We start from the raw sequence: 21,584 nt of genomic DNA on the forward strand, positions 1-21,584 counted from the left end.
ATATTGATCCCTCTCAATACGTATTAGCACCTCATATTAAGCCATTCTGATGTTCATAACACAAACTTGCCAGTATTCACTGAAAACCTGTATTTCCAGATAGACTGGAATCCACATGGCGGCAGTACCATGCTTTGATGGCGTTTGTTTCTTTGTCCTTGCACAGTTCCTAGCTCACTGAAAGAATTCAATGGGCAGGAGGCTATTGGGCTGCAGGAGCAGAGCAATGCCTACATCAAAAGAACTTGCTCCTTCAAGCTCTTCTGGCAGCGATTCTGACAGTGAAGTTGACAAAAAATTAAAGAGGAAAAAGCAAATTGCTCCAGAAAAACCTGTAAAGAAGCAAAAGACTGGTGAAACTTCAAGAGCCCTGTCATCCTCCAAGCAGAGCAGCAGCAGCAGAGATGATACTATATTTCAGACTGGGAAAACGAGGTACATCAGTGTTTGAGACTTTAAAGGAAAAGTCCTGGGGCTGGCCCGGTGGCACAAGCTGTTAAGTGCGTGCGCTCTGCTGCAGCGGCCCGTGGTTCACCGGTTCGGATCCCGGGCGTGCACTGACGCACCACTTGACAAGCCATGCTGTGGCGGCGTCCCACATAAAGTGGAGGAAGATGGGCACTGATGTTAGCCCAGGGCCAGGTCTTCCTCAGCAAAAAAAGAGGATTGGCAGATGTTAGCACAGGGCTTATCTTCCTCATACACACTCACACACACACACACAAAAGGAAAAGTCCTAATTGATATTAGGGAATATTGGATGGATCTGGAAGGTGAAATGAAACCAGGAAGAAAAGGTCTGTCTTTAAATCCCGAGCAACGGAGCCAGCTTAAGGAACAGATTTCTGACATTCATGATGCACTAAGATAACTGCAAAATCAGAGCAATATATAACCTGTACTGCTCTAGTTGTTTTAATCTGTCTGTTTACATTGGCTTTTGTTTTCTAAATGTTCTTTTCCAAGCTAGTATATGTTTGGATTGCCGAACAATTTGTAAGATGAATATCTTTTTTTTAACGTTCATTATTAAAAATGTCCTGAGTGAAAAAAAAAAAGAATTCAATGACCATTTGTGGATTGTCAATTATCATTCCTCACAAGAACGTTACAGTATAGTATGCACAAATAAAAGGAACACAAAAATAGAAGATAAAAAATAAGATTCACATCAAACGTGTGCACAATATAATATAAACCAAAACACTATACTTCTGAAAAAATATTTGAGTATTTTTACTCAGGATGAAAGTGAACAATATATTCTTTTCAAAAACAAGTGCTTTGAAGTTAAAACTAAAATATGTTCCTTATATATCTATTTTTAGACGTTTTTAAAAAATTGATTCAGAAACTACCAAATGGCACAAGATCTATAGAATGAAACTATTATACCCAACAGAAGTAAAAGTATATTTGCCCTTTGACCTAGAAATCCAAGCTGAACTTACCTGAAAACACACTCCCACAAATATGAGACACACATACAGAAGTTTATTCACTGCAGGTTATTAACAGATGCTAAGACAATGGTTAGAAGGCTTGCTGGGAATAAGACATCCTGAGTATCAAAATATCACCCCACATACTACTTTTTTATTCAAAAGGAAAAGTCTACTTTTAAAAGAGTGCTCTAGGGGCCGGCCGGGTGGTGCAAGCGGTTAAGTGAGGGTGCTCCTCTGTGGCGGCTCGAGGTTCGCTGGTTCAGATCCCGGGCGCGCACCAACGCACTGCTTGTCAGGCCATGCTGCGGCGGCGTCCTATATGAAGTGGAGGAAGATGGGCACGGATGTTAGCCCAGGGCCAGTCTTCCTCAGCAAAAAAAGAGGAGGATTGGCAGACGTTAGCACAGGGCTGATCTCCTCACACACACAAAAAAGAGTGCTCGGGTGATCACTACCTTAAGCAAGTAATCAAAGTTGGCATCACTAACCAAGGGATGCCATAAATTCATGTCTTTCCGATGGAATGCAATTTGATGTACACAACACCTACAAAATGTTTTGAAATGATCTCTTGAAGCCTCTACACCAGGAGCTGGCACACTTTGGTCACAGGCCTGTTTGTGTAAATAAAGTTTTGTGGGACACGGCTATGCACATTTGTCTACTTAGGTCTCCGGCTGCTTGCGCACCACAAAGGCAGAGCTGAGTGATTCTCACACCTAATGGCCTGCAAAGCATCAAATACTATCTGGACACTTGCAGACAAAAATTTTGCCAGCCTCTGCTCTGGACCTAATTACCAGTTGACAGGAAATACAAGAAATGGAGGAAACATTTAAACACAATGTGAAAATAAATTTAGAAACTTCAAAACGTGACTTTTCAAAAGAACACTGGCGCCTTTTCTAAAACTCAATATAATAGGACAAACAATATCAACTGATCTATTATAAAAAAAGATTAAGACATAACCAACTGCCATATATAAATCTTGATAGGGTCCTAGATCCAAAACATATTTTGAAACAATGTGGAGAAGTTTAGTCTATACAGAGTAGATATGAAATGACATCGTTACCTTTAATTATCTTGGGTGGAATAATAGTATGGTGGTTTTAGTAGGACAATGTCCTTATCTTTAGGAGATGCATTACCAAGTATTTAAAGGTCAAGAATCACGAATGCAATTTATTTTTAACTTACTCTTAGTTCACCATAAAATGTATTTATTTGTCTACAGAGGCATGAAACATGCAAAATGATAAATATGGGTGAATCTACTGCAACGAACATTCATTCTGCTGGATGTTCAAATTTTATGTAGGTTTAAAGTTACAGTGGCTGTCCCAGTGGTGCAGCCATTAAGTGATCAGCAGCGGCCCAGGGCTTTGCAGGTTCGGATCCTGGGTGCACACCGACCCACTGTGCTTGTCAAGCCATGCTGAGGAGGGGTCCCATATAAAGTAGAGGAAGATGGGCACGGATGTTAGCCAGGGCCAAGCTACTGCAGCAAAAAAAAAAAAAAAACGAGGAGAGTTGCCAACAGATGTTAGCTCAGGGCTAATCTTCCTCACACACACAAAAATAAATAAAGTTATAAGAAAGAAATATATGGGGGAACAAAACACTTGGTCCAAAACCCGGTTAATGGTAAACTCAATTATTCCAGAACTAATGTCACAAAACCTCCATCTTTTTCTCCTGGAGGCCGGTGTTTTCTATTTCTGAGAGAATGTACTGTCCTAGGAAGTTCAGATGACGAGATAGCTGAGTACTCTTGCTTTTATTTAGAAGACTTGTGGTCAGTATATGTTTACATTTATATACAAAAATATGTTCAAATCCTTTGTTCATTTTAAAATTAGATTATTTTTTTTGATTGTTGTGTTGTGAGAGTTCTTTATATGTTCTGTATATTAGTTCCTTATTGCATATATGAATTGCAAATATTTTCTCCCATTCCACTGTTGTTTCCACTTTTTTGACTGTGTCCTTTGGATTACATAACTATTTAATGTTGATGAGTGTCCTCTGAAGTTCAAAAGTTCTTAATTTTGATGAAGTCCAATTTCTCTATTTTTGCTTTGGTTGCAAGGTGCTTTAGGTATCACAACTAAGAAGCCATTGCCAAATGCAATGTCATGAAGACTTTCCTTTATTTTATAGTTAGCAATTTTATAGTTTTTGGTCTTGCATTGAGGTCACTGATCCATTTTTTGTTTTGTTTTGTTTTGTTTTGTGAGGAAGATCAGCCCTGAGCTAACATCTGGTACCAATTGTCCTCTTTTTGCTGAGGAAGCTTGGCCCTGAGCTAACATCTGTGCTGATCTTCCTCTACTTTATATGGGACGCCGCCACAGGATGGCTTGACGAGCAGTGTTTTGTTGTGCGACTGGGATCCAAACCTGTGAATCCTTGGGCCGCCGCAGCGGAGCGCAGGCACTTAATGGCTGTGCCACTGGGCCAGCCCCTCACTGACCCATTTTGAATTAATTTTTGTATATGATGTAAGGTAAGGGCTGAACTATATTCTTTTGCCTGTGGATATCCAGTTGTCCCAGTATCAGTTGAGGAAAAGATTATTTTCTTTCCACATTGAATTCTCCTGGCACCTTCTCAGAACTCGATTGAGTATATACGTGAGAGCTTATTTCTGGACTCTCAATGCTATTCCATTAATCTATACATCTGTCCTTAAGGCAGATTATTTTGATCAATGTAAATTTATACTAAGTTTTGTAATCAGCTGATAAGTTCAATTCAAAGAAAGAAAAAAATGAAACAGAAAGCATAAAATATGACTAAGTGAAATCCACACATATTACTGGTTACATTACATATAAATGGGCTAATTGCATACATAAATGGTAAGGATTATTAGTGTGGATTTTATAAATATCAAGATTCATGCAGTATAAGAAACTGAGTTGAATCCTAGCCCACATAAAGAAAAGAGGGAGAAAATGTGAAATTTGGATGATGTCTGTAGATTAGTTAATAGTATTTTATTAATGTTAATTTCTGGGTTGCAATGATGATGCTATGGTTACCTAAGATGTGAACCCTATGGGTAGCTTAGTGAAGGATATACAGAAACACACTATCCAATTTTTACAAGCTCTCTGGATGCCTAATTTTATTCAACATACAAAGTTTATTAAAAATCCAGATTTTAAGTTTCACCACTATGATTTTTTTTTAAATGACACAAATTTATTAACCTACAGTTCTGGAGGTTAGAAACCAAAATGGGTCTCACTGAGCTAAAATCAAGGTGTCTGCAGGGCTGTGTTCTTTCTAGAGACCCTAGGGGAGAATCATTTCCTTGCCTTTTCCAGCTTCTAGAGGCTGTCTGCGTTCTTCCATCTTCAAAACCAGCAGTGACCATTGAGTCTTTCTCATGATGCCAGCTCTCATCATGATTCTTTTGCCTACCACTTCACCACACCACTATGATGTTTTTAAACAGACATCTATAAGCTAATGATAGAGTAAGATTGAGAAATAAAAGGAAAACAATATAACTTCATAAAAATCTTAAAAAACAGTTTGTAGTGGAATGCACATTCTTACACTTAAAAAGGTTACTGATAATTTTTTAAAGATTCAATTCACTAAAAAACTATAGTAATTCTAAAATGGCATGTGCCTAATAACACAGCCTTCAAAATACAGCAAACAAAAATAAACCAAATGTGGGGGCCGGCCTGGTGGCGTAGCGATTAAGTTCGTGCATTCCGCTTTGGCGGCCTGGGGTTTGCAGGTTCAGATCCTAGGCCTGGACCTACTCACTGCTCATCAAGCCATGCTGAGGTGGCGTCCCACATAGAAGAGCTACAACTCTACAACTATGTACTGGGACGTTGCGGAGAAAAAGGAAAAAAGTGGGAGATTGGCAACAGATGTTAGCACAATCTTCTTCAAAAAAAACCAAAAAGACCAAATGAAGGGATAATTAGAAAAGCAACCATTAAAGTAGAATATTTTAATACACCATTCTCTGGACTAGATACTGCAGACGAACAAAAATTCAATAGCCACCAAAGACTTGAGCAAAACAATTAACAAGCTGGACTCATAGACCCACAGTACATTACTGACTACAAGAATAAAATACACATTCTTCTCAAAAGCACATGGAACACTTGTGAAAATTGAGCACAAACAGGCCATGAAAGCATATCTCAAACATTTCCAAAGATTAATATAATTCTGTAAACACAATGCAATTAATTAGCAATCAATCACAAAAACAAAAAACACCATATGTTGGAAATTGAGAAACACATTTTGAAACAACCCACCTCTCAAAGCACAAACTGTAGTAGAAATTTGATATTTATGATTGAAAAGTAAAAAAAAACAACACAACCAAACTTTGTTGGAGATTCAGCTATAGCAATATAAAGATAGTAAAAGCCGGAAATGATTGCAGAATGGAAAAGAAGAAAGTCTGAAAAATAATGAGCTATGCATTTTATTTTCAAGGTAGATAAAGAATAACAAAATATGGTCATGCATCACTTAACAATGGGGATACATTCTGAGAAATGCATCATTAGGCAATTTCATTGTTGTGTGAACATCATAGAGTGTACTTACACAAACCTAGTGGTTAGCATGCTACAAAGCTAGGCTATATCGTACTAATCTTATGGGACCACTATCGTAGATGGGGTTCATCATTGACCAAAACATGTTTATGTGGCACATGACTGTAAATAGAACAAAACTAGAATGGAAGTAAAAATAAAGATAAGAGCAGAAATTAACAAAATAGATCATTCAGAGGACTCAAGTGTGTCCCCCCAAGATGCATCTGTTGAAGCCCTAATCCCCAAGATGGTGTTGGTGCCCTGATAAGAAGAGACACGAGAGAGTTTGCTGGCTTTCTCTCTGCCGTGTGAGGACAGAGAGGAGGCAGTCAACAGCAAGCCAGGAAGAGAGCTCTCACTGGGAACCTACCTTGCTGGCCTTAGATCTTGGAATTCTGCCTCCCGAAAATAAATTTCTGTTTTTAAGTCATTCAGTCTATGGTATTTTGTTCTGGCAGCCTGAGCCTACAAATAATATGGAACACCAAGGAGAGGTACAGTAGATTAATCAAACCAATTTTCTTTAAAATGAATTAACAAAACTGAATAAATTCTGGCAAGATTAATATAAGAAAAGTGAAAAATCACAAGGAAATGATAGTAGGAGTGAAAAAGGGTATACAAATGGTATATAATTACAAAAACACAAATACTAAAAACAAGAAAGTATAAATTTGAAAAGAGAAAAATTCCTGTAAAACATAACTTGCTTAACTGACGTGATAAAACTGGAAAACTCAGCAGTCCTACAAACATAAAAACAACTTAATTCTTGCCTTTAAACTATTCTAAAGTATGAACACAAAACTAAAAATGGCAACAATTCTTTTTTTTTGTGAGGAAGACTAGCCCTGAGCTAATATCCAATGCCAAACCTCCTCTTTTTCCTGAGGAAGATTGGCCCTGGGCTAACATCCGTGCCCATCTTCCACCACTTTATATGGGATGCTGCCACAGCATGGCTTGACAAGCGCTGCTTCTGTCTGCGCCTGGGATCCGAACCTGTGAACCCGCGGCCGCCAAAGCGGAGTGTGCGCACTTAACTGCTGCGCCACCAGGCTGGCCCAGCAACAAGTAATTCTGATTCATATAATTTTACCAGTGAATTTTGACATATAAGAGACAATTCTTGTATAGAAATTGTTTAAGAGTTTAGAAAAGGAGGAGATACTCTTATTATTATACAAAGTCAGGCAAGAATAGAGTAAGAAAAGAATATGACCTGCCAATGTTACTCAAAAGTACTTGTAAAAAACTTCTATGGGGCCAGCCCGGTGGCTTAGCGGTTGGCCCCAGGGTTCGGATCCCGGGCGCGCACCGACACACCGCTTCTCCGGCCATGCTGAGGCAGCATCCCACATACAGCAACTAGAAGGATGTGCAACTATGACATACAACTATCTACTGGGGCTTTGGGGGAAAAAAAGGAGGAGGATTGGCAATAGATGTTAGCTCAGAGCTGTTCTTCCTCAGCAAAAAGAGGAGGATTAGCACGGATGTTAGCTCAGGGTTGATCTTCCTCACAAAAAAAAAACAAACAACAACTTCTGTAACATATCAGTCCATAGAATAGATTCAAGTATAAAAAAAGATAATCCGTTATGTCCAATTTCAGTTTTTCTAGAATTATAAGCTTGCTATAACCTCGGATATGAATTATCTTGCCACATTTATTCAAAAAAATTTTTTTACTTGTTGCTTCACTGAAATATTAATTATCTATCATAGACAGATACAGTTCTAGAAACTTGGATGAGATCAGTAAACAAACAGGATCATCTCAGAAGAATCAGGGGAAAGCAATTAATAAATTCAGAAGGCATTTATGAGAAAGCCAGCTCTCAAACTATGAAAAGTAGGATAAAGCCTTAACCTTGTAAAATCTGTAAGAACCATTGCAGTGAATGGTAAAGAGGGAAAGCACAGCCCATTAGCATTAGGAAGAAGCCAGGGAAGCTCCTTTTACTACTTCTAGTCATTATTGTATGGGAGGTCTTGTTCAGTCAGAAGAGCAATAAAAACATATAAATGTCCTAAGGATTGAAATAGAAAAATAAAACTGTCATTAATTACAGAAGTTATGATTACCTATGCAGAAAATTCAAAAGAATATTTTAAAAATTAATATTTTTAAGGAAGTTTAGCGTCAGCTAGATAAAGTTCAATACACAAAGATCAACTGCATTTTATATATCAACAATCAGAGCAATTAAATTTAACAAGTATAACATTTACAAGTAAGAAAATTATAAAATGCTTAATAATCTAATCAAAATGTTCATAGTGTTTTTGGAAGAAAATTGTAAGATTCTGATCTCCTTTAAGGGAGACTTAAATAAAGGAGGGAGAAACACTCTCTTCATGGATTGGAAAGTCCAATACAGGAAACACTCCAATTCCCCTTAAAATGATTTAGAGTTTCAGCAAATGTCTAGTAAAAAATACACCTACTGTTATTGAAAGAAGCTCACAAGCTGATGCAAAATATTGAGAGATCTCCCCACAAACGACTGGTCACAAAAAAATAGGAACTGTACAATGCAAACACGGGATATGTGCACCACTTTACACCAAGTGATGAAAATTAACAGTACCAGTGACGGGAAAAATGAAATCACAGGCCTGTCTGTATGTGATACCCTTGAGGTACACATCTCTTTTTTGTTATTCAACCCAAAATTCAAAACCTGAATCTAATTGTGAGGAAACTTCAGAGAAACCCTAAGTGACAAGAGTTCTCTAAAGGAAATGGCTGTATTCTTAAAAATTGTCCATATCATAAAATACAAAGAAACACTAGGAAATGCTTGAAATTGATTGAAGAAACAGGACCACTGAAAACAGCACATGACCCTGGACTAAAGGGGACATTTTGCAACAAAGGACATGGGATAGCTGATGAAATAGAAACGTGGACTACAGATCAGATAATACTCTTGTTCTTGGGAAACACATACTGAAAATATCAAAGAGTAAAGAGGCATGATGTATGCAACTTACCCTCAAATGATTCATGATTCAGGAAAAAAATCACATATACGGGGGAGCAGGGTGGGGGGGCAGAGAGAGAGAAAGAATGAATGAGAAAGGAAAAGTAGCAGAATGTTAAAAATTAGGGAATCTGGGTAGAGCTAGAGCTAGACTGGAGTCCTTTATACTAGTCTACCAACTTTTTCTCTATGTCTGAATTTATTTCAAAAATTTAAAAAGGAGCCAAGAACAGAAAAGATACTCTTAAAGAAGAATAGCATAGATGAATAGCCCTTTCAGGCATTAAGAAATATAGTAGAGTTAATATAACAAATACAAGTGGTATTGATGCAGAGATTACACCAACTGACCACAGGAACACAACATCAAGCCCTGAAACACACCCATATAAATACAGAATTTTTCAACAGCTGATCTGGCCCTGCAAATCAGCAGGGAACTTTGAGCTTCTCAATACACTGTCCTATGAGAATGTCATGTCCATTGGGGGAAAAATTAAATTAGACATATATTGATACTATACACAAAAATCAATCCCGGGGGCCGGCCTGTGGCGCAAGCGGTTAAGTGTGCCCTCTCCGCTGTGGCGCCCGGGGTTCGCCGGTTGGGATCCCGGGTGCGCACCCATGTACCGCTTGTCAAGCCATGCTGTGGCAGCGTCGCATATAAAGTGGAGGAAGATGGGCACAGCTGTTAGCCCAGGGCCAGTCTTCCTCAGCAAAAAGAGGAGGATTGGCAGATGTTAGCTCAGGACCGATCTTCCTCACACACACACAAAAAATCAATCTCAGATGGATTAAGGACATACAATTGCAACAAAAGCTATGAAAAATTTGAAAGGCAAGGTAGTAGAACATATAACATCAGAGTAAAAGAAAATTTCTTTTTTTTTTTTTTTGTGAGGGAGATCAGCCCTGAGCTAACATCCGTGCTAAATCTCTTTTTTTTTTTTTTTTTAATCCTCCTCTTTTTGCTGAAGAAGACCGGCCCTGAGCTAACATCTATTGCCAATCCTCCTTCTTTTTTTCTTCCCCAAAGCCCCAGTAGATAGTTGTATGTCACAGTTGCACATCCTTCTAGTTGCTGTATGTGGGAAGCGGCCTCAGCATGGCCAGAGAAGCGGTGCGTGCCCGGAATGCGAACCCCGGGCCGCCAGTAGCGGAGCGCACGCACTTAACCGCTAAGCCACAGGGCCGGCCCTAAGAAAATTTCTAAGACAAGATAAAGGAAACGTTGAATACATTTGGCTATGCCCAAATTAAGAAATCATTTTCCTTAAGAAAACATAAAACTGAAAACACAAAAAGTGGAAGCTACTGCAGTCATGTAATTCACAAATGGTGAGTCCCACATTGTCTAAAAAAAGCCTTAAAAATTATTTTTAAAAAGACTGATTATTAGGAATCAGCAGAAGACATGACCAGATATTTATCCAGGTAGCCAAAGTTACTTATAAACATGTTTATGCTGTCAGTAATCAGGGAAAGGCAAGTTAAAACCATGATGAGATGCACAGCCACTTTGAACAAAACATTATAAATAACTAATAAAGGTGAACACATACAAAGGGAATGAATCAAATTACAAAGGCATGAATCAATAATGACAGCTTTCATAAATAGTTCAAAAATCACCTAATGTAAGTAACGCATTGTTATGGAGTATGTACATCAGTAGCAAAACCTAGGAAGAAAAATGAAGAAATGGTTTTGTACCCGGATCTCAATATGTGAAGGTGACAGAGTGAAGACATGGATAGATTAACGGCATTGAAGAACAGTTTATTACTTACAATCCCAAGAGAAGGGTCATGGGAAGCCACGCAGGATTAAATGTGGGAGCACCAGAGTCGGTCAGGAGGCAGAAGTAGGAGAGAAGAGAAAGCATATGTCACAGACTTTATTGGGGTGTCCACAGGAAAGGTAAGGTAGGGCACAGTAAACAGCTTAGGATTGGCTTGTTTGAATAATTTTGGCAGTCTCTGGGGCATAAGTGAGGTCCAGGGTTGCCTGATTCCTGGCCCTGGGTTGAATTAGGGCAGAGGAAATACTGGCTTTGTGTGTAATAGATAAAGGAGGTGGTTGGGTATGTAGGCTTTGGATTGCTTGGTTTGCACATGAATGATAGATGCCGAAGCACATTGCTTACTACCTTTAGGAATTATATAGCCCTGGGAGGGGGAGTCTGTCACCAGCCAACCTGATCACCAAAATGTGAAAGCATCATACTATACAGCAAATTAAAATCATGATTAATAAAATTGCTCCTCTGATTGACACCATACTGAGAAAAGTGTGGGGTGGAGATGGTGGATGATAGTGGAGATTTTTAGAGGAGGGCATATGTTGCCCTAAAGACTATGGAAAATATTTTATTATGAGAGTAAGAAGAAGGAACATAGGTAGAAGAGTAAGGAGTCACTCTAAGCCAGCCCATGTTCATCTTTCTCATTATGTATGGCATTAGTCAAGAAAAACGATCTGAAATCTTTTTGGAGTACGTAACAATATCTTGGTGGAGTCATAATGTGTGTTAAAAGAATTAGTCTGACAATAAAGTGACAAGTCTGGCAGTGATGTTGTTGGAGGGTATGAACTAAGTTAATAAAGCATATGAAAAGATCAGTGGTTTTTGTGTAACTGAGGGGAAGGAGTATTTGTGGTTGGAGACACAGGGTAGAATGTCATGGTGAAACACTGGAGGGGGGTAGTAGGAGAAGGTACTGGAAAGAGAGTGGTCCTCCTCCCAAGAGGTGAAGTGGATGACTGATATGAGTCAGGTATCTCCTGAGAAAAGCAGTAATTTTCATTAATTGTTAGATTTGCACAGACAGGAGTAACCTCTATCAGATTTCCCCAGAGGCATGGCAATGTAGAGATGTATGTTTTGATAGAAAGCAGCGAGCATACCAGGATCATGGGCTAAGCAATAGAATCTCTAGTAACAATAATAAAAACAAAAATGTCCTGTGTCCAATCTTGCCTTAGGTGAGGGAGTCCAAAGCATCATGAACTGGGTGAAGTCTTCAATGGCAAGTTCTTGGGCTGGAATAATGTCATCTCAAGTAATTTCATCACCAACAATGTGTTCTCTGCCAGGGCGATGACATCTGCAAAGTGAGACCAAAAGACTTTCTTGGTGAAAGACTGGACTGACAAGGCCTAGATTGTGGCCTCAGTATATGTGGAGACGTGTAATTTTGATTTAAACTTTGGGTGTGTGTGAGGCAAGAGATTCCCAGAGTTCTTGACTCTGAATGGACAATTTTTAGGCAATGGCCCAACAGTTCATAATAACTGTGAAGATGGGCCATATTTTTTGGCCAGGACATCAAGAGCCAAAATGACTGCCTGAAGTTTGGCCAAGTGTATTGTTTTTAGCATTTTATCAGGGACATCCTGGTTAAGAGATGGAAAGCAGTAAAATTCCACTGTGCTCCATTACATGTGATGGTCAGCAGTGCCATCTGCATAGTCCACAACTCTCATTGCTGTTTATTCAGTTAATCCCAAGGGGTTCCTCAGGTAGCCAAGAGATGGATTATTTATTATTATTATTTTTCAGTTGTAAGAACATGAAAAATTGAGTGACTCAGTGGACGAGTGGAGATAATTACTTCTTTATTAATTAGGTTTGTATAATGATTTTTAAACCTTGAAGGCCCTGTTTCAACTCACATTGGGCCACAATAATTATTTTAATGAAGGGTCCTTGAGGGTCCTGTCTAACCAGGACAATTAGTAAGTGTCAAAGACAACTTAAATTTATTATTGTGTCATGGCATCTACGTCCAAGATGAGATATTTTGGGGACGTGGGTACGATGACTATGGGAAATTTAAGCAAGACTACAATTAAAGTGAGACACACCTATTTTTTCTCTACTTTTAGTTACTTTTTAAAAATTATAGGGGAGTGTAATGTTTAAATGTATTGGTATCCCCAGGTATAAGTGTAATTTCAGCGGCAATATTGGTTAAGTCTATGAAGGTTTGTCAGTTAGTGCATTTTAGCAAACATTGAAGTTAATTTAGAAGTTATGTTGTAGAGGCACAAAAGCCAATCAGTGCACTTTTTATCTCTTTGTTACATACATTTTTAGTATATAAATTTTGTTACATATTTCTTACATAGATCATAATTATATATAACTTATTATATAAGTTATAGTCTATACATTTTAATATACAAATGTTGGATTTCCCATTGGGTCAAATCATGGATCTCTTTTAATTTACAATTAATATACAATATAATAACTTATTTATTATGCATCTGTTAAAATATACATATACATAAATTACAAACACACACATATATATTTATAATTTATGTAGTCAACCTTTATTTTCTTCTCTGGTATCTAGGGCTTTATTTGTCATTGTTGTTTTTAAATCAGTAAGTAATATAAGACAAGCATTATGGTTTGCCAGAGCTGACATTTCCTCAATACATAACATTTCAAGTTTCCTTTTAGGGAGGGAGGGAGGGCTTGTAGTCCCCTAAAATCTGCAGCCTTTTTACTTTTTTCTTTCCTTTCGTCTCCTGAGATGCCTTTTTTCCTTTTTTTGTGTGAGGAAGAGTGGCTCTGAGCTAATATCCACTGCCAATCCTCCTCCTTTTGCTGAGGAAGATTAGCCCTGATCTAACATCTGTGCCCATCTTCCTCTATTTTGTATATGGGACACCACCACAGCATGGCTTGACAAGCAGTGCATCGGTGTGTGCCTGGGATCTGAACCTGCCAACCCTGGGCCGCCAAAGTGGAGCACATGCACTTAACCACTGTGCCACCAGGCCGGCCCCCAATGTATAGGTTTTTGGAACTGTGAGCCCACAAATGCATACTCAGGCATGAGGAATACATAAATGCTTTTCCATACATCTTACACTCAAATGGCTTCTCTCCAGTGTGTGATAGCATGGAAATATTAAGATATGAAGAATACCTAAAGCCTTTTTCACATGCTTTGCTTTCATAGGAACATTTTATGTTGTGAGTTTGTATATAGACAGTGAGACTTGTGGAGTGACTACAAGATCTCCCCATATTCCTTCCATTCATCAAGTTTTTCTCCATTGTGAGTTCTCAAGTGTGCCTAAAGGTATGAATGATTAACAAAGGCTTTCCCACAGTCAATGCATCAAAAGGTTTCTTTTGTGTGCAGATTCTCTGGTACACAGTATTTGGAGTCAGGCTGATGGCTTTTCCAGACTGATTAAGTTCAGAATCTTTCTCTCCAGTATAGGTTTTATTGGGTTGAGTTAGAAAACCTTTTCCATAATAATTATCCTCATAAGTGTTCTGTCTATTTTAAATAATCCTGTGTGTCTTAAGACATGAGTGTTCACTGAAGACTTTCCCACATTGTTTACAGTCATAGACTTCCCCTCCATTTTGTGTTCTTTCCTGTTGATGAAGGATACAATAATGATTAAAAGATTTTTCAGACTCATTAATAGATTACATCCATCTCAAACAGAAGCATTATCATGATGATTATGATTCTTACCATTTTCATTACAAGCATACAATTCTGCCCTGTTGATTTCTTTCAAATTGAAAGATGGAACTCTTCTGCCAGAATGTTGTGCCATCAGCTGTAATTTTAAAATTAGTCCTGTCATGTTTCAGGAAATTCTTTTTGAACCTCAGTATCTTTAAATATGTGTGATTTTATACTTGTGGGAACCCTGAAGCAACAAGATTCAAGCTAGGTTTAGGATATCCCCAAATGCATCCTAGTCAGAGTATCTCCCTAGAGGCATCTCTGTCTTGAGGTATACCACTTGTTTCAAATATCTTCCATTTGTGTTGATTTTTTTATCTAATCTAATTCTCAATCTTTTCTGAATGTAGGAAATAAGAAATATCACTTATCCATCTTACCATTTGTATTCTATTTGAGGGGCTGTTTCCTCCCAAAAAATATTCTGCTGAAGTCTTGATTCTTTAGTTTTCAGTCCCATATCTTATTCTGTGGTAAAACAGATAAACAAATTTGAAAGTTTAGAAAGAAATGTCAATTTAAAGAAGTTCAGAATGATCAGGCTCATTTGTATAACTTTTCAAATTAAATATAATAAAAAAATGAGGGAAAGATAGATTTGAGGAGTATGGTTATATCAAAACTTTAGCAATGAGAAGAATGTGGGGTCAAAATTTTAAGGAGTTTGTTACAAAATGATTCTATAAAAATTAAAAATGATGGTGAATAGAAAGAGAAGATATCAGAGAAGTAAATATGAAAGATCTGGACAATGAGCTGACATCAAAATGATGAATTTAAAGAAAAAAAACCAAGACATTTTGTGATCAGTGGAAAGCTTTGGTAAACATAAAACAGAATAAGGGAAGCTAAAGATACCCCTGAATTTCAGACATTAATGGCCTCAGCCTTTTTTTTTTTTTTTGAGGAAGATTGGCTCTGAGCTAACATCTGTTTCCAATCCTCCTCTTTTTTTGCTTGAGGAAGATGGTCCCTGAGCTAACATCTGTGCCAATCTGCCTCTACTTTGTATATGGGATGCTGCCCTAGCATGGCTTGAAGAGTGGTGTATAGGTCTACGCACAGGATCCAAACTCATGAACCCTAGGCCTCCGAAGTGGAGTGCACAAACTTAACCACTATGCCACCAAGCAGGCCCTTGCCTTTTAAGAAAAGAGTGCATCTTAAAAACTTTCCTCATTATACTTCTAAACATACTGAACTTCTCATTGACCAGAGTTGTATGTTGCAAACACTCACTTTGGAGAAACGCCTGTCTCTACTGTCCTCAATTCTTCTTTTCCAACCAAGACATCAGATTCCGTTTGAACAGCTGACACCCTGTCCACATGGAAAGATACCTTAATGGAAAAGGCTCATGCAAGAGATGACAAATCTTCCCACAAAGCAGGAACTAACTTCCAATGAAGAATTAAAATTATTTCAAAAGGGGTACAAAGGCAAACATCCCCTTATTCTGCCTCCTCCTAAACTGGTTCTTTTTGACTCTTGAAACACACATTCAGGATTATATACACATTTACAAAGCCCTAAGGCTTTGATTCAAAGAAATAAAGAAGTGCAACAGAGATCTTCATTCTGATGGGGAAACCACTAGAGTAGTGGTTCTCAAACTTTAGAGTGCATCACTATCATCTGGAGGGCTTCATCAAAAACAGAAAATGGGGCAACAACCACAGCTTTCTGATTTGCTATGTCAAAGAAGGAGTCTACAAATGTACATTTCTAACAGATTGATGGTGATGCTGTTGGCTCTCTGGCCACATTTTGAGGACCACAACAGTAGATTCAAACCCATGAGTGCAGGGAGAAGGTGTCTGTTCTTTCTCATTGTATTCAGATTTGAATCACCAATTCTGGAATATAGTAAGTACATAATATATATCTGATCCAAAATATGGTAGAAGGAATGATTCCAGATTTACCCATTGTGACCAGGTTCTGGTAGTTCTCCAGCATCACATTCTCTGTACAGGTTTCTCTGAGTGAGGTCCAATAAAGTCCTCTCCTCCTGGATGAAGTCCACAGCAACATCATCAAAGGTCACTGAATCCTAAACCATCACAAACAGGTTGACGTGAGCAAGTAACATCTTCACCAATGTTCCCTGGAGAATGAGGATGGGAGAGTCAAAGCCAACACAGGGTTCTCAGACCTCCCATTATCTCCCCCAGGTTTCAGTGGTCCTAGGTACTCTTCACCGTATCTACACTTGCTCACTGTTTATCTCCTCTAGTCACAAGGATTTAATTGCATCTCTTACACGTGAACTCATCTCACTACAACCAGACTAGGAGATCATCTCATTTTATATCCCTCTATCCCAGCATACTCTGGTGCACATTGCACACTACTGATAAATGTTGATGAATAAACAAATTCTTTGAGAAAAAGACACTTTCATCTTCCTTTCCTGCTGTCAGTGCACTCAGCAAAATAAGAAGCATGCAGTCGACACCATGAGGGTCAAGATTAGTTAGTAATAACTGAAATACTTGACTATGTGGAGAAATTCAACTGAGCACTTAGTTGAATGTGGCCTAATTTGCTTTGAGGACCTCTAAAGACAGGTCTACCTAGAAGAAAATGTGTCTACCTGGTAGATGCAAGTGTGTCCTTTTTTAGAAGGACAAGCCTTGTTTTTACCTATAACAATTTGTCAGCCACCATTCTTTCATCATTGGTCTTTTCCTCAGGAAAGCTCAACGGGTACCTAGTAAGAACTTGGGGAAAAGAAAGAAGACATGAGGCCAGAGCTGACTGTTATTCCCACATTGATCTCCCTGGACATAACTTCATCCCTGTTTGAAATTATTGTATAAGCCTGCACAGTCAAGAAAACTCACACAAATACACACTACTGCCATAAAATGTCAGAGTAGTTGTCTCTCACCTAGAGTCAAAGGGGATTGTGAGCCATGCTGCCCAAGAGAAAAAGGTATCGTGATAGTCTTATTTTACAGGTAAGGAAACTTCAGCCTTGAGAAATGTGACTCATTATCTGCCCTTGAAGAGAAGATTCATGAAGGAGATTATGCCCCATCTTTTCCCAAAGGATGTATAGGAACAGCTGATTTATAAAATCATAATAACATTGCTGTTCAGTTCTAGACCATTTGATGCCATATTGTGCAGGGGTGACCTAAAGGAGCGTCTGAAACACAGCATCACCTAGCGCTTACCATACAACAAATCAATAGTCGATATCCTGTGAGGCTGATGGTAAAATCTGCCTCAATACTCCTTTCCTTGATGTCAAGATCACTTCACGGCACTCACTGAAGGCACCCAGAGATTGTGGACTGATGGGCAACAAACATTGTTCTCAAGACTGTTAAAATATACTTAGATTATAACTAAATAACTCTTCATAACACAATATAAACCTGAGTTTTCAGGAAATGGATTCATTTAGTCTAAGAATACAGGGCTGGGATGATTTGGGGGAGGATGGAGGGAAAACAAGTGCTTTGCAGTTAAAACAAAAATGTTGATTATTTTTCTGCACAATTACTTTTAACTTTGCTTTAAAAAAAATGCACTCTGAAATTGCAAAAATGATACAAACCAAGTAGAGGGTATTTGGCAAGATTCCCAAAAACTAAAAATAGGAAAAAAACTCAATACTATCCATAGGTGACTCATTAAATATGGTACCTATTAATGGGAAACTAATGGAAAAAGAAGAAAGATCTCTATGATGTGAAGTGAGTGATTTCCAGCACATATATTTAAATGAAAATATGAAGTGCAGAACATTGTATGTTTGTATAAGACTGTAAGGAAATAAAAATACACACAATGTGCAGGAGAACACACATACACACATATATTATTTGTTTCTGAAAGGAAAAACAGCCACTGAGAAGATGTTAATGAAATGCAAGAGACATGGATGGAAAACTTCTGAATATACTTTCTCATATTGTTTTGACTTTTGAACCATGTAATAGTTTTATATGCTCAAGAAGTAAAATGACTTCAAAAATGGAAACGAGAATAAAAATATATACTAACTAGAAAAAGAACTACTAAGAAACATGAAACTTTGGTAACATTAGTATTGTAATATTGCATTTTTGGGGTGTGTCATATTGGATAAGGCAAATAAGAAATAAACTAATGTTACTAGGAACCAAGATTTAGAAAAAAACACAAATTTAAAAGCTGAGTAGGTAAGAGAAAAATACACAGTATATTTTTCCTTTTTATTATTATTTATTTATTGTGAGGAAGATCAGCCCCAAGCTAACATCCATGCCAATCCTCCTCTATTTGCTGAGGAAGACTGGCCCTGGGCTAACATCCGTGTCCATCCCCCTCCACTTTATAGGGGACTCCACCACAGCATGTCTTGACAAGCGGTGCATCAATGCGCGCCCGGGATTTGAACCGGGGCAACCACAGCAGAGCACGTGCACTTAACCGCTACGCCACCGGGCCAGCCAGAAAATACACAGTATTAACTTTGCATTGGTAACCTGAATAGAAACTTATGATTTTAAAAAATCTTCTCTAGATTTGTAAGGCCCTTGAAGCAATGATATTGAAGTAGAATTTACCACAGGGAGCAAACCGATGTTCATTTCTACAAAGAACCAAGCTCTTTGGGAGAAATATCTGACTCCAGATGTGGGGCAGGAATGTACAAAATGAACCCGCAACACCTTGTTGGGTCAGAAAATATAGACCTCAAACATCCATGGGGTTGCGTCAAATGGAGGGAGCTGAAAAGAGCTACCCCTAGATAAACTTGAACTATCAAAAAGAATGGTAATATATTGTCTGTAGTGCACTGAGAGAGAACCCAGGAGTACACAATAATAATCAAAAGGTAGGAAAAAAAGATAAAAGAGAAGAAACTGGCAGCTAAGAATCAATGCACCAGAAAAACAACATTCGGTAACCCTCAGTACAATACGTGATCCAGGAAAATATCAAAAGCGTCAGGAGACAGGATATCCCTACAGTGCCGACCCCAGGCCCTCTGCTTACTAATTACTCTTCCTAAATTATAGTAAATTCAATTCCAAGTGCTGCTACTAACAGAAAGAACCTTACATCGTCTTTTTTCTAAACACTCATATTTTGAAGTTCTGGGAGACTGACAGGGCTCTGGAGGTCAGGCGAGCTCAGGTGGAGCTGAGTAGCCCGGCTTTTCCGTGGTAGCAAATTTCGTATTTTCAGGCGTTCATTCAACTCATGCACTTAATGATATCAGATACGTGTCCTCCCTAATACTCCAAGAACGCTTCTTGTCTTCCCACGTGAATATAATGAACCAAACAAATAACTGACGCCCACACTCCAACAAATTCACCCAGAGCTCACCCAAACTGCCGGAATCCCCAGGTCGGTGGACTGAGATGCTTTTCCTTCCGGATGGGACAACAAAGGTTGTTTAGGATGCTATTTGCAAAGGGGAGCACAGCGGATGAACAGGCCCCGCGGAGGCTCCCTGACCGCAGTTCCCGATCCGCCTCCTCCCCGGGACAGACGCTCCTGGCGGCCCCCCGGCCCCTGTCGCCTCGGGGAGAGGCCGTGGCCCCAGAGCAGAGAGCAGGCGGGGGATCGCAGAGCAAAGGCGGCAGAGGGAGGAGGTCCCGGGCGGGGAGCCGTCAGAATAGACCCCGCGGCAGCAGGTGCGGAGCCCGGCCCCGCGGGAAGACTAGCGGCTCCTCTGGAGTTGACTGGCTAGCACGCCGAACTCGGGTAGCCGCCCTTTGACCCCGACCGTTCTCCTAGTCTTGCGAGGGTCACCTAGACCCAGGTTCTCCAAAACAGAGGAGCAGGCAAGAGAAGGGAACCAGCCAGGGTCGAGCACTTCCGTTTCCGGTCTCCGGGTGGCGAGGGGAGGAGCTACAGCAACAGAGGGCACGGAAAGGCGGCTGGGGTAGGGAGGAAACCCAGTGACCTTCCTAGGCCAGAAGAAAACTCGAAGTCTGCGTATTGTACTAGATGTTCAAATTTTCTTAGGTTTGAGATCTTTCAAAAGAAGAATGTGGAAAAAATACACTTAGTCCAAACTTCCTGTGAATGGTAAATTCAATTATTCTAGAACTAGTGTAATGAAGTCTCCAAGGACCCTGTTTTGAAGCCCTATGGCCATGTACAGGCCTAGAAAGTTCAGATAAAGATAGGCGAGTATTGTTGTTTTTCTTTAGTGAACTCTTGTTGTCTACATAGGATTATATTTATATACATAAGTATGCACACCATAGATATCTAACAAAATATTTTTCTACCTGAATGTGTCAGAAATAAATGAAGGATGTGCAAAGACTAAACAAAATTCCCAGATGAAACACTCTTCTGCACATAAAATGATACAGAGACCCTCTGGAACCAACATTCACCCTGTGCTCCCCAGAATCAGCCAGAACTGCCAGATCATGAGGACAGGATGATGTGGGGGCTGAGTCAATGTCACTCCAGCAGCAGAAGTTCTTTTCTTTCTCAAGACAAGTCACAAAGGTTGTTTTGGAGGCTTTTGAAGAGGGAAGCATAGTGGATGAAGAGACCCTGCCCACAGGCCCTTGCAGCATTTCCCAATACAAATCTTAGCTGGGAACGAGGGCCCAAAAGGGACCAGACCAGGACCTTGTGGTGCTAGGAGGCCTTGGGGTCATGGTGGAAGCGAGGGACACAGGCCAGGACTCTTTAAGTGGGCCTCTCAGCAGCCGAGACCAAACACGCCATTTGACTCCTCTTTCAATCTCCCTCTCCTTCGAGCTGGCCTCACCAAGGCCGGGCTGGGCTGGACCACCACCAAGGTGAAAGTCGCCAAGACACCAGAAGCAGGCAGAGAAAACCACGGGTGAACAAGTCAGCCACTTTCTCTTCCTACCTGGGGTCAGAGGGGCTGAGCTCTGAGGGTCAGGCTGTCAGCCAAGATAGACCACTTAAGACTGAGAAATTCTAGGGGCCGGCCCCATGGCTTAGCAGTCAAGTGCATGCACTTCACTACTGGTGGCCTGGGTTCGGATCCCGGGTGCGCACTGATGCACCGCTTGTCCTGCCATGCTGAGGCAGCATCCCACTTAC

The 21,584-nt window shown here is 39.6% G+C and overlaps 1 protein-coding gene and 1 long non-coding RNA gene across 8 annotated transcripts in view; both read right to left on the reverse strand.

The window, feature by feature from the left end:
* The window catches only part of LOC131394410 (zinc finger protein 266-like), a 194,388-nt gene that overhangs the window by 112,773 nt on the left and 60,031 nt on the right, over positions 1 to 21,584 (reverse strand). The window lies entirely within an intron of this gene.
* Positions 13,277 to 19,914, reverse strand: LOC131394430 (uncharacterized). 5 transcript variants are annotated; one of them, XR_009216121.1, is made up of 6 exons: positions 19,872 to 19,914; positions 17,187 to 17,263; positions 16,466 to 16,647; positions 15,780 to 15,860; positions 14,544 to 15,008; positions 13,277 to 14,440 (listed from the first exon to the last, which is right to left on the reverse strand). It is a non-coding gene; the product is annotated as an uncharacterized LOC131394430 (long non-coding RNA). The 5 variants fall into 5 exon arrangements; XR_009216119.1 differs by lacking the exon at positions 14,544 to 15,008 and having other exon boundaries at positions 16,466 to 16,593; XR_009216118.1 differs by lacking the exon at positions 14,544 to 15,008.

Source organism: Diceros bicornis, chromosome 30, assembly GCF_020826845.1.
Source record: "Diceros bicornis minor isolate mBicDic1 chromosome 30, mDicBic1.mat.cur, whole genome shotgun sequence".
In the NCBI taxonomy this organism is placed as follows: domain Eukaryota; kingdom Metazoa; phylum Chordata; class Mammalia; order Perissodactyla; family Rhinocerotidae; genus Diceros; species Diceros bicornis.